The sequence below is a fragment of the Nannospalax galili genome, unplaced genomic scaffold (genome assembly GCF_000622305.1).
Source record: "Nannospalax galili isolate Female #2095 unplaced genomic scaffold, S.galili_v1.0 scaffold667, whole genome shotgun sequence".
Classification (NCBI taxonomy): Eukaryota; Metazoa; Chordata; class Mammalia; order Rodentia; family Spalacidae; genus Nannospalax; species Nannospalax galili.
This window is the reverse complement of record NW_008358387.1, coordinates 782,755-792,583: the sequence shown is the minus strand read 5'-3', so window position 1 is coordinate 792,583 and position 9,829 is coordinate 782,755. Positions and strand designations below refer to the sequence as shown.

Here is a 9,829-nt window from a genome sequence, read left to right as displayed (position 1 = left end):
CAGACCTCTGGGGCATGGTGAGGAATCCCTGGCCCTGGTGTTTCCCCTGGTTGCTGGATGACCTTGAGCTAATGAGCCCTCCTCCTCCCCTCCCTCCCCCCTCCCCCTCCCCCCTCCTCTTCTCAATCAGATTGTTTTCATTTAGGATTCAGCTGAAGGAAGACTGTGTAATGAACTCTTGCTGGTGGTTCTCCTTGTGCTACCTGATTGGAAAAGATTCAATAAGGAAAAAAAAAAAAAGCCATCAGCTGCTTCTTAACTATGTCTTAACTATGAGTCCAAAAGAGCCATTTACACAAAAGGAAAGAATTCACTGTAAAGAGAATGTGGATTCCTTTTGTCTTGTGACACAGAGTGAGTCCCCACCTCTCCTCTCCACTGAAGGGGAGTTTTTTTTTTGTTTTTTTTTTTCACAAAAGGTGATCCCCTTTCTGTTGCATCTTGATGTGATGGGTAATTCAGAATCTGCTGGCATCTGTACAGTTAAACCCTGTGGATATCATAAAGGGCACAACAGTCTCTGAAAGTAACCATTGTACCTCTGTGACATCTATGAACTGAAAGCCGTTTCTTTGAAGAATAAAGCCAGTCTGAAGGAAGCATATTATTTTGCATACTTTATGTATACACTTCCCAAGAAATATGATCTTTATTTCCTATTTGGAGTGGAGTGTAATCAGGATTTGAGTAGCTAGTGTAACAGGATCATTAAAAGGAATATCTTCCCTGACATTAGAGGTCTAAATGGCCACACGGCCTCATATACAACCTTGGCTTTTTCCTGTCTACTCAGAGTTAATAAGTGATAAGGCTGGGAGAGAGATAAATCACAGAAATCCCTGTCCAAAGAAAACATATTGACTACAGCCAAGCAAATAACAGACCATAACCAATGGTCCCATTCATCATTCAAGTAATAGGGACATAAAGTATTTCCTATCCCTGAAACCGTATAGAAGGAAAAGGCAGATAGGCCTGCCCCAACCTAAGGCATGCGATTTGGTTATTAAAGGACATGAACTATTTGTCACATGGCTTTAATCTTTAAGATGTGTGGCCATTTCTAAACTATAAATTTCTGGTAAAGGATTAGAAAGCTATTAACAGAACAGGTAGGACCCAAGGTTTGTGTGCATTCTTGCCAGTGTAATGCAATACGATAAAACCTCCAACTGCTAATCTTTTGAGTATGATATAACCTGATTTGCTTTTCAAAGCCAATAAAGTGTTTGGAAGTTGTCAAGGATATTTTTTCTTTTTGGTTAATTTTTTTGCAAACTCCGCATAGTGATAAATTAACCTTTCAGCTTTTAAACTATGCATCTGGAAATTTCTCCAGCATCTCGGGGTGAGTGAAACGAAGGCAACTGCATGTCTTTTCCCCCTTTCCCTAAGATTTATTCCTAGTGCTTACAGAAGGCTATTTTCTGTTCTGCTTGTCCGTGTTTGCAGCAGTGTGGATGCCGGGCCTCTGTTGTTTAAGCTAACTATGAGAGGGATGCCCACTGGAGCATGAAAATATGTTTTCCTTTCTCTTCACTGCAAAACATCTCATGCTTATGTTAGTGTAGGAAGCACCAATTAAAAGTAAGTAAAATAATATTAAAATTGCCCACATTCCAACTAGTTTTTTAAGTATAAACATTCAATAATAGTGAACCAGTAAAATTATTTTAATGACATATATCTTGTAGTCTTTTTTCCTATGAATGTGTCTACCTCATTACCAAAATATCCTTGTGTAATATTACGAGAGTCCTTTTTGTTTTTTGTTTTTTGTCATTTAGTAATATATCAGAAAGATCAGAGCATTATGAATTTAAAACAATCTCTAATCTTTGATCATTTCAGGCCTCAGGAGAAATCTATAATGGGATGCATCCTAGTCTTCCTGCTAAAGGTAGACAGCTTGAATTTGGATTCTCATCTCTATTTCTGAAAAATCTACAACCCAGTGTCAATAGTCCTACACCTGGATGCACTGGGGTCAGTCAGCATGCTAAGATTGACACATTGGCTAGAATTCATCAGTTACTGTAGGTATGTGGCCCCAAGGACCCACTGTTCTTGGAGGTTGGGAACAGTTCTCTAAAGCACATGCAGTTACAATATGATGTCTGTGTTAAATCTGCACAACCTCCAGGACCAGTGAATTCTCTGGATCTTTCCTGGTCACTTAAAGTACTACTATGTGTTTGTTAGTATAAATGGAACTCATCTAAACCCCTCACCTTATCTGCAACTTCAACTCAGAATCAACACTAACCAGGTTAAGCGAGGTTCCTCCTGCCCGCCCACCACCAGAACAGCAGCACCTCTGGTGAGGACTTAGCATTGCCTGTTTCTTTTCTTGCTCTACTGGTTTTCTGTACTCCAGGGCTTCCAACAATTTCTGTTTTATCCTGGTGTTCCTTTAGATTCTACATTCTTTCCACTAACTGTCTTTCCCTCACTAACTAAACTTTCCTTCTCTTTACATTGCTAAAATGTAAAGGGCATCTGTCTCCCCCGATCCCCCGCCACCCCACCAAATATGCAGAAGGCAGCCTCCATTTTTAGCCTATTTATAAGACAAGAAAACTGACAAGGTGAGGTGATTCCCCAGGGTTTTTTCAGATAGGAAGCAGAGGAAGGATTTAAACCCCATTGAGAGACAATACAGCACACACTGGGTTAACCATTTAGGAAGCTGCTTGACCTTGATAACCCAAAGTTCCGATTCCCTGAAATTGGGTTGTTGGTGAGGGAAAAAAAATAGATATCTATAGGAAATATGAGTCTTAAATACTTTAACCACAGTATATCATTGTGAAAACATTGGCAAATTCATATAGGAGACTTAGAAATACAAAAAAGGATGAAAATATTGTCAGTCATTATTCAGTCCCTTAGAGAAAAATGCTGTGACTATGTTTTAAGTGATTCTACTTTTGTGTACTCTTAGGTATGTTAAGCACAGGGGCTCATCATGTTTTTGCATCCTGTTTCATAGTTTAAATGAAAAAATTACCACTTCTCTTAGTTCAAACTCTTCCTGAATATTTTTAGTGGGTATATAATAGTCCATTCTATGGCTACATCATTGTTATTTACTTAATCGTTCTCCTATCATTGGAAAGTACATGTGTTTCTTTCACAGAACTCATAATATGTGCTAGAATATAGCATGATAGTGAATATAAAGTGTTCCATGCTTTCCTAATGAAATTTAAAAGTTTCAGGGTTGAATTAAACACATTAAGTTTATAGATGCCAATGAATTATCAAATACATACATTTGACATATTTAGTTGTGCATATGTATTTTAAATCACACGCTATACAGTATTTATGAATGTAACTTTTTCTGGTTTTAAAATTTCTACTTTTGTTCAAGCTACTTAAAGTCATTTCTATTATCAGTGTTTTTTAAAATCAAAGCCAGAGACATTAATTATAGAGAAGAATGAATTTCAGAGCCAGGTACATTGATACATGCCTGTCATTGCAGAACAAAGAAGGCTAAGGTAGAAGGCTCAAAAGCGCAAGGCCAAAAGTGGGTTACTGAGTGGGATCCCATCAGCTCAGTTAAACAAGGGCCCAAAGGCGAGGTGAGAAATAGGTGTCGGGCCAGTGCTAGACTGAGAACTATTTGATACTGGTTGCTGTTGGGTGAGGGAGAGTATGACTTACAAAAGACCACTGGATGGGCTGACTAGACTCCAGTGGACACATTTACACTGAAGGACATTTGGGTGAATAGGACTCAGCATGTATGGCAGAGTGCATAGGGTTTGGTGGGTGGATGGGGGAGGCATGGATGGTGGAGGGGGTCTGTATTTGAGTGGGAAATGGATGAAATTTAAAAAGCTCAATAAAAAAAGGAAAGAAAAAGGTGAGGGGCAGGGTGTGTTTCCTTATGACATTTTCATATATGCATATAATACACTTTTATTGTATTCGACTTGCCACTGTCCCCACTAATCCCCCCAATGTCCCTCTTGTCATCTATGGTAGTCCTTCTCTTTTCATGTCCTGTTTTCAGTTGCACATGTGAAAGAAAACATGTGATGATGGTCTAAGTCCATTGGAGCCTTTTCTAATCCCATTATATTGTCTTCAAGCATCGTCACTGCTTGGGATATGATCCTTCTTGAGTCTGTGCATGATAGTATCACCAGAAATGTCATCCTACACCATGCCTAGCCATCAGCTATATTTAAATGTCTAAATATAACTACTCTCAGCAGAATTTTTAAGCAGCATTTAAAAGTCTTTGCCTAGGGATATAGCTCAGTGGTAGAGTGCTGGCCTAGCATGCACAAAGACCAAGTTTTGACCCCCAGCACCACAAGATCAATCAATCAATCAATGGATCAACTAAAATAACAGAGGCTTTTAAAGGAACATTTTCAATAGCGAGACCAGTTGCCTTGAAAAACTTGACGCTCTGTTCGAACTTGCCATGACTAACTTTCTCATCTCTATGGTATGTTAAACCACCATTAATTATTGTTGTTTTATATCTGTACTCAAAGATAATGTAATTGAGAAAGTATCTTGTCGCAGGAGAAACTAACCTTTTTCAACTATATAGTGAGGAGTCACTACCTAACTTCAGTGCATTGATATTTCTTTCCTTCATTGACTCATCTGACATATGTGATTCCTGTTATGAACTGAATGGTCTAAGCCACATAGTATTTTCAACTTGAATAGGATATGTTCTCAATCTTCAGTGGGCCTCATATTATTCAAGGCACTGAAAGTGCAGGTGGTTACCACACACTAATATAAAGCTTGAGATTTCTGTAACATCGCTCAATGGTAAGATGTAGACAGAGGCTGGGAATCCCTGAATCACGGGCAGAAACAAAAACAGAAGAGCAGACTTCCCCTTGTAGCTCCCACTCTTTGACCTCGCACATATAATCATGCACCTTTTTCCTGTTAACATCAACTGTGGTTAACTTCTTTACATCATGAGGTGGAAGGCCTGGCCTGGTGGACTGAGCCCCCTGGGATTAACTTCAGCGGTTAGCATCAGGAAGCACCAAGTCTTAGTGAATATGGAGCTAATTTAGAGCTTTGTTTAATGTCAAAAATACATTGCCATTTAACTCTCTACACAAAGTATGACCTCTGTAGTCATCACACACACACACACACACACACACACACAGGTGTTTTATTTCCTTCAGCTCTAACCGATTTCTTGAGCAGTCCTGCAGGCCAGGATGGCTTCTCAAAGGTGTCAGGAAGTTTGGGTGAATGACTATCTCTGGAGAAGCTGTTTTGAGCAGGCTTATATCTTGTACTGCTTTAATTTCCTGAACACTGGAGAAATGAAATGTATTGTACTGAACTTAGCTCAGAGTGTATAAGAGGATCATCTAAAGGCTTGGAATTTTCACTGAATAATATTACTAACAACAAAGGAAAACAAATCTGCAACTTGTCAGAATATTGTATGTCAGGGGCCGAAGAACACACCTGTGTGTTGAGCCTCTGTGTGTCACAATTGCCTTCCACTGATATTGCTCCCCCTTTCGTCTTCTAAGGAGATAATACACTAATTGGAAAGGGGCTTCTAGAGTCTCAGCCTTCCCAGCCCTGGCACTTTGGTTACGTGTTGTGTTTTTATTGGATTCATTGCACCTATAGCAGTTCATATGATCTGGGTGGCATATGCTCATGTCTCACAGTGGAATGCAAGCTCCAGGAAGGCAGGTTCTTGTCTGTCTTGTTCACTACCATGTTCTCAAGTGCCTAGTACAGACTGGGACATGATAAGCATGAGGCAAGTCAAATGGATGAAGGCATGAAGGAAAGATGAAAAATGTGGCCATAAATTTATGAAATTATAAGCCTGAAAGATAAGCTAGTTAGCCAACTGGTTGGCTACTTGATAGATGACATAAGCTAGGTTTATAGAGTTTTAAAGACTTAACTGAAGTCACTCAGCTAGTAGTTTTTTAATATCTTGTTCCTCCTCTTCTGCCTGTCTTCTAGGAGGCTGTTTCCTTACTATGCCATGTCCCTTAGACTCCCTTAACATTTGGTTATTAAGAAACTGGTCCAAATCCTTGCAAGTTTCTTAACCAGCCTAAGACTCCATTTCTTTATCTGGAAAATTGGAATGATCTTTCTAGGATGACTGAGAATTCAGTAAGGCACATGAAAAGCTTACCATAGTGTGCAGTATATAATAAGTACTCAATTAATGGGAGACCTCATCCAGAAAGAATCCATAAGGAACATTAAGGGAGTGAAAAGATTGTAAGAGCCAGGGGGAAGATGTGCAGCAAATAAATGTATTCTGGACATGACACAGCCATTGCACTCATGGACTCTCTGCAGCTGTGGTTATCTACCTAAGACCTGCACAAGATTGGGCTCATCAACATTTCATCATGGATGAGGAAAGGGCCCTGTGAGGTTCCAGCCCTCCCAAAAGGACTATTGGAAACTAACACTTGTTAGGGAAGGTGGTGTCATTTTCTTCAGTGATATAACCGCAGATAAGTTGCTCCTGCTCTGTTGAATAATCTCCTACTCATGCCCAGGTGAGTAACTAATTAAACCAGTGACCACACACAGTAAGAGGGAGGACTTGCTAAGAAGTGTGTCAGCAGGAGAGGGAGGGGAATGAGGGGTGAAAATGACTCAAGTTCATTGAATAAATGTATACATTAAAAAAGAAAAACTATGAGAACAGAGTTCAGTGATCTGTGTTACAGAGATAGAAAGGTCCCCAGAGACGGCCTGGACCAGTCCTGACAATTGCAAAGGAATTGTCTGAGGCTCAGATAAAGGCAGAGCCTTTTCCAAACTAATATAGGATTGATAATGCATACAAAACAGAATCATATATAAGATTTTTCTGTTCTGTCAGTGGATTCCTAAATATTCGAATATTTAAAGTCATCGACTTTTTGAATGTATGTGTGCATCATTTACCCTGTGTCATTGTGGCCATTGGATAGCCACTCTTTAATATCTAAGGACACCAGTCTTTGAGCAAACTTTGAAGCAGAACTTAGGGTCATCTAGATGCTTGATGCTTTGGGCCTTCCAATTTGTAATCTATTTGCAGAAAGGGTACCACAGATTTTGTTTTGACCTGTTTACATCCTTGTCTTTCTGTTGACAAAAGGAAAGGGAGACTTTCTTTACCCCTGAGTAAATTAAAGTCCTGTGAAAGAGCCAAGTGGTGTTTTCAGTGTGGGCAAAGCACAGTCACACAGGTGAAGGGTGTTTCTTTCGCCCTGTCTTCAGTGGAAGTCCTTACAACAGCAGATTATCTGCCACATGCTCTTGGGAGACCTAACTAGGACCGAAGGGTGATTTTTCTCAAGGCCTAATCAGAGAAGGACCAGGTAGTGTTCTCAGAAACATTCCATCCCTGTTACATCTCCTAATCCAATGCTGGTGATATTGCTGGTCCACAATCTGTGTGGACCCTCCATCCTCCCTTTAAGTCTCATCCCCTGGTGGTCATGGAGGATAAGAAGCAATAGCTTGTGCTGTGTTTAGTGAGCTTAGTGGACCTAGAGGCAGAATCGTCAGGAGCAATGGTAATATAATGGTAAAAATATTTCAGGATGATCATAATCAGACCCAAGATTAAAACCTGCCTGAAAAGAGAACCCTGCTGCATCCCAGCTCCATAGGCTGTTCCAGTTACTGCTGGATGGCAAGGCAGCTGACTGACAGGGTGAACATGGATGAGGGTGTGAACTCTAGGCAGATTGTGATGCAGTGAGAGATGAGGTCCGTATCCCCATGTTGGTGGCATGTCCCAATGCTAAAATTAAAAAAAAAAAAATCAAGATTGTACAAGAAATTTCTGCTCTAATTTCTAATGGGCCTCCTTTAGAATTCAAATAAAAGAAAATATTATTTTGGGCATTCCTAAAAGGACGGTCAGTTATTGGTGAAAAACAAACAAAATAAATAAATAAATAGGGCCAGTTGTCCATTGATGCTAAATATAATGAGTAAAAAGTAAAATATATTCATTCCAATTTCCCAACAGCAGCTAATTAAGGGCAGCTCATTTAAAAACAGACCTAATTTAATCCACTAATATAAGTATTCAATTAAAGTTGTTCCCACTGCTTTCTGCTCCTCAGAAAACTTCTTGGTACACTTACATATGATACATTCATAGTGTGACGCCTTCTAAGGGTCCAGGTGGTAATGGAAAAGTGCTTTCAGGACTTCATAATTGCCCAAATTAAATAATATGTATGTAAATGGAGATTTGAGTGTAAATTGTGCACTGCGATACTATAAGAAATTGAGCCCCTATAGCCCGAGATCTTTCACCCAATCAGAAGGACGTACTTCTCATTTTATTCTGTTCCACTCAGAATAGTTTATTGCATTATTAAGTACATGTTAAAAGAAGCACGTTGTTGTTTAAGACTCATTGATTTAGGCAGAACTATTCTTATAAAGTTCCATAGGCTTTTACATAAAAAGAGAGGAGCCCATATAAAATTATAAAACCTTAATGTAATATAACAATCTATAATATAATAGTCTCCCATTTTCTAAAGAACCCACCAAATATTTTTAATGAGTTTATTAGAACTACTGTTTGTGAATTCTGGAATGTCATGTCTAATTAGACTTAATGGATTCAAGGGTTTCTTTAATGGAATCTGCAGCTTAACTCACCAGGATTACATTCCAGGTTCTTCTGCCCTTACAATGATCTTTATTTTTATTTGGGGTGGCATTAAAAAGAAATGAAAGACATGATTCTGCCTCATTCTCAGATGGATCTAGTGAAAAACAGTGCTTATTATGAAGTTAATGTGAATTACCATGTAATTACCACTGGCTGCACTGTAATGATTATTTAGTTACCACCGAGCATTCTCTGCCAAATAACACACATTATTTCATAGGAAGCATAGAATTAACTCAAGTCATCCTGGAATTCATGGAAGGGAGTATATTCCCCATGTCTTCAGTGAAGTGTAGACACTGCTAATGTTAACATCTAGATAATTAAGCTTGGAGCAAACCAACAGCAGAATAGGATACGAATTTACCTGATTTGATTTGGAGATGTTTTAAACACTTAGCAACAGACAGCTATAGAAGCCAATTAAATCTCTCCAAGGTGCATAGAGTAATCTCCTTTGTGAGAAATGATTTAAGGAGATTGCATTGGCCCTGTAACTGGAGGGGAGAGAAAGCATTAGGAATGAAATTTCAGATGCAAAGCACTGATCAATCCCACCTCCCTCCATTCCCCCCCCCCCAGCTTTGTGCTGTTTGGGCTGCTGCTGTTTAAAAGGATGGATATGCACTTTTCATTTTGCAAGCGCAGGGTTATGTTAAACTTTTCTCCATGAACGTTTTTCCCCCTCAGCTATTGATTACGATGTGCCTTTAAACAAGGCATAATGTCTAAAACAGTAACACAAAAACAAAACCAAAAAACATGTCAGTACATTCTGTTCCTTCCAGATACTGCATCTTATTTAGCGTACCGGAATTCCCAGTTTAAAGTAATCACAAAATTTATGGAGAAACGGATAAAAAAGGTTGTAAAATATCGATTTGGGGAAAATAATAACACAACTCATCTATAATAAGAAGAAAAATGAAGCAATAATTCAGGGGGTATCGAGCGGCTTGCTGCTGGGAGTATTGATCCATCCGGTCCTTCGCGGCATCTGATCGCACCTGAGATTGCTCTGAAAGAAAGAACAGCATTCCTTCGCTCATTATTTCTCAGATACTATCGCCTTGTTACATGGTTCCTGCAGAGCTGGGATTGTTGTGGCTGGGAGAGTGGACATGCAGTAATATATATAAATAAATAAATAAA

At 39.2% G+C, this 9,829-nt stretch overlaps 1 protein-coding gene and 1 long non-coding RNA gene across 7 annotated transcripts in view; one reads left to right on the top strand and one right to left on the bottom strand.

Annotated features, from left to right (window-relative positions):
- The window catches only part of Ebf1 (EBF transcription factor 1), a 408,859-nt gene that overhangs the window by 332,792 nt on the left and 66,238 nt on the right, over positions 1-9,829 (top strand). The gene's annotated exons all lie outside the window — the stretch shown is intronic.
- Positions 5,050-9,829, bottom strand: part of LOC115068182 — an 11,349-nt gene continuing 6,569 nt past the window's right edge. The window contains exons 3-4 of the long non-coding RNA XR_003847563.1: positions 9,045-9,695; positions 5,050-7,786 (exon numbers count right to left, since the gene is read on the bottom strand). This is a non-coding gene — a long non-coding RNA (uncharacterized LOC115068182). The remainder of the gene's footprint in view (positions 7,787-9,044; positions 9,696-9,829) is intronic.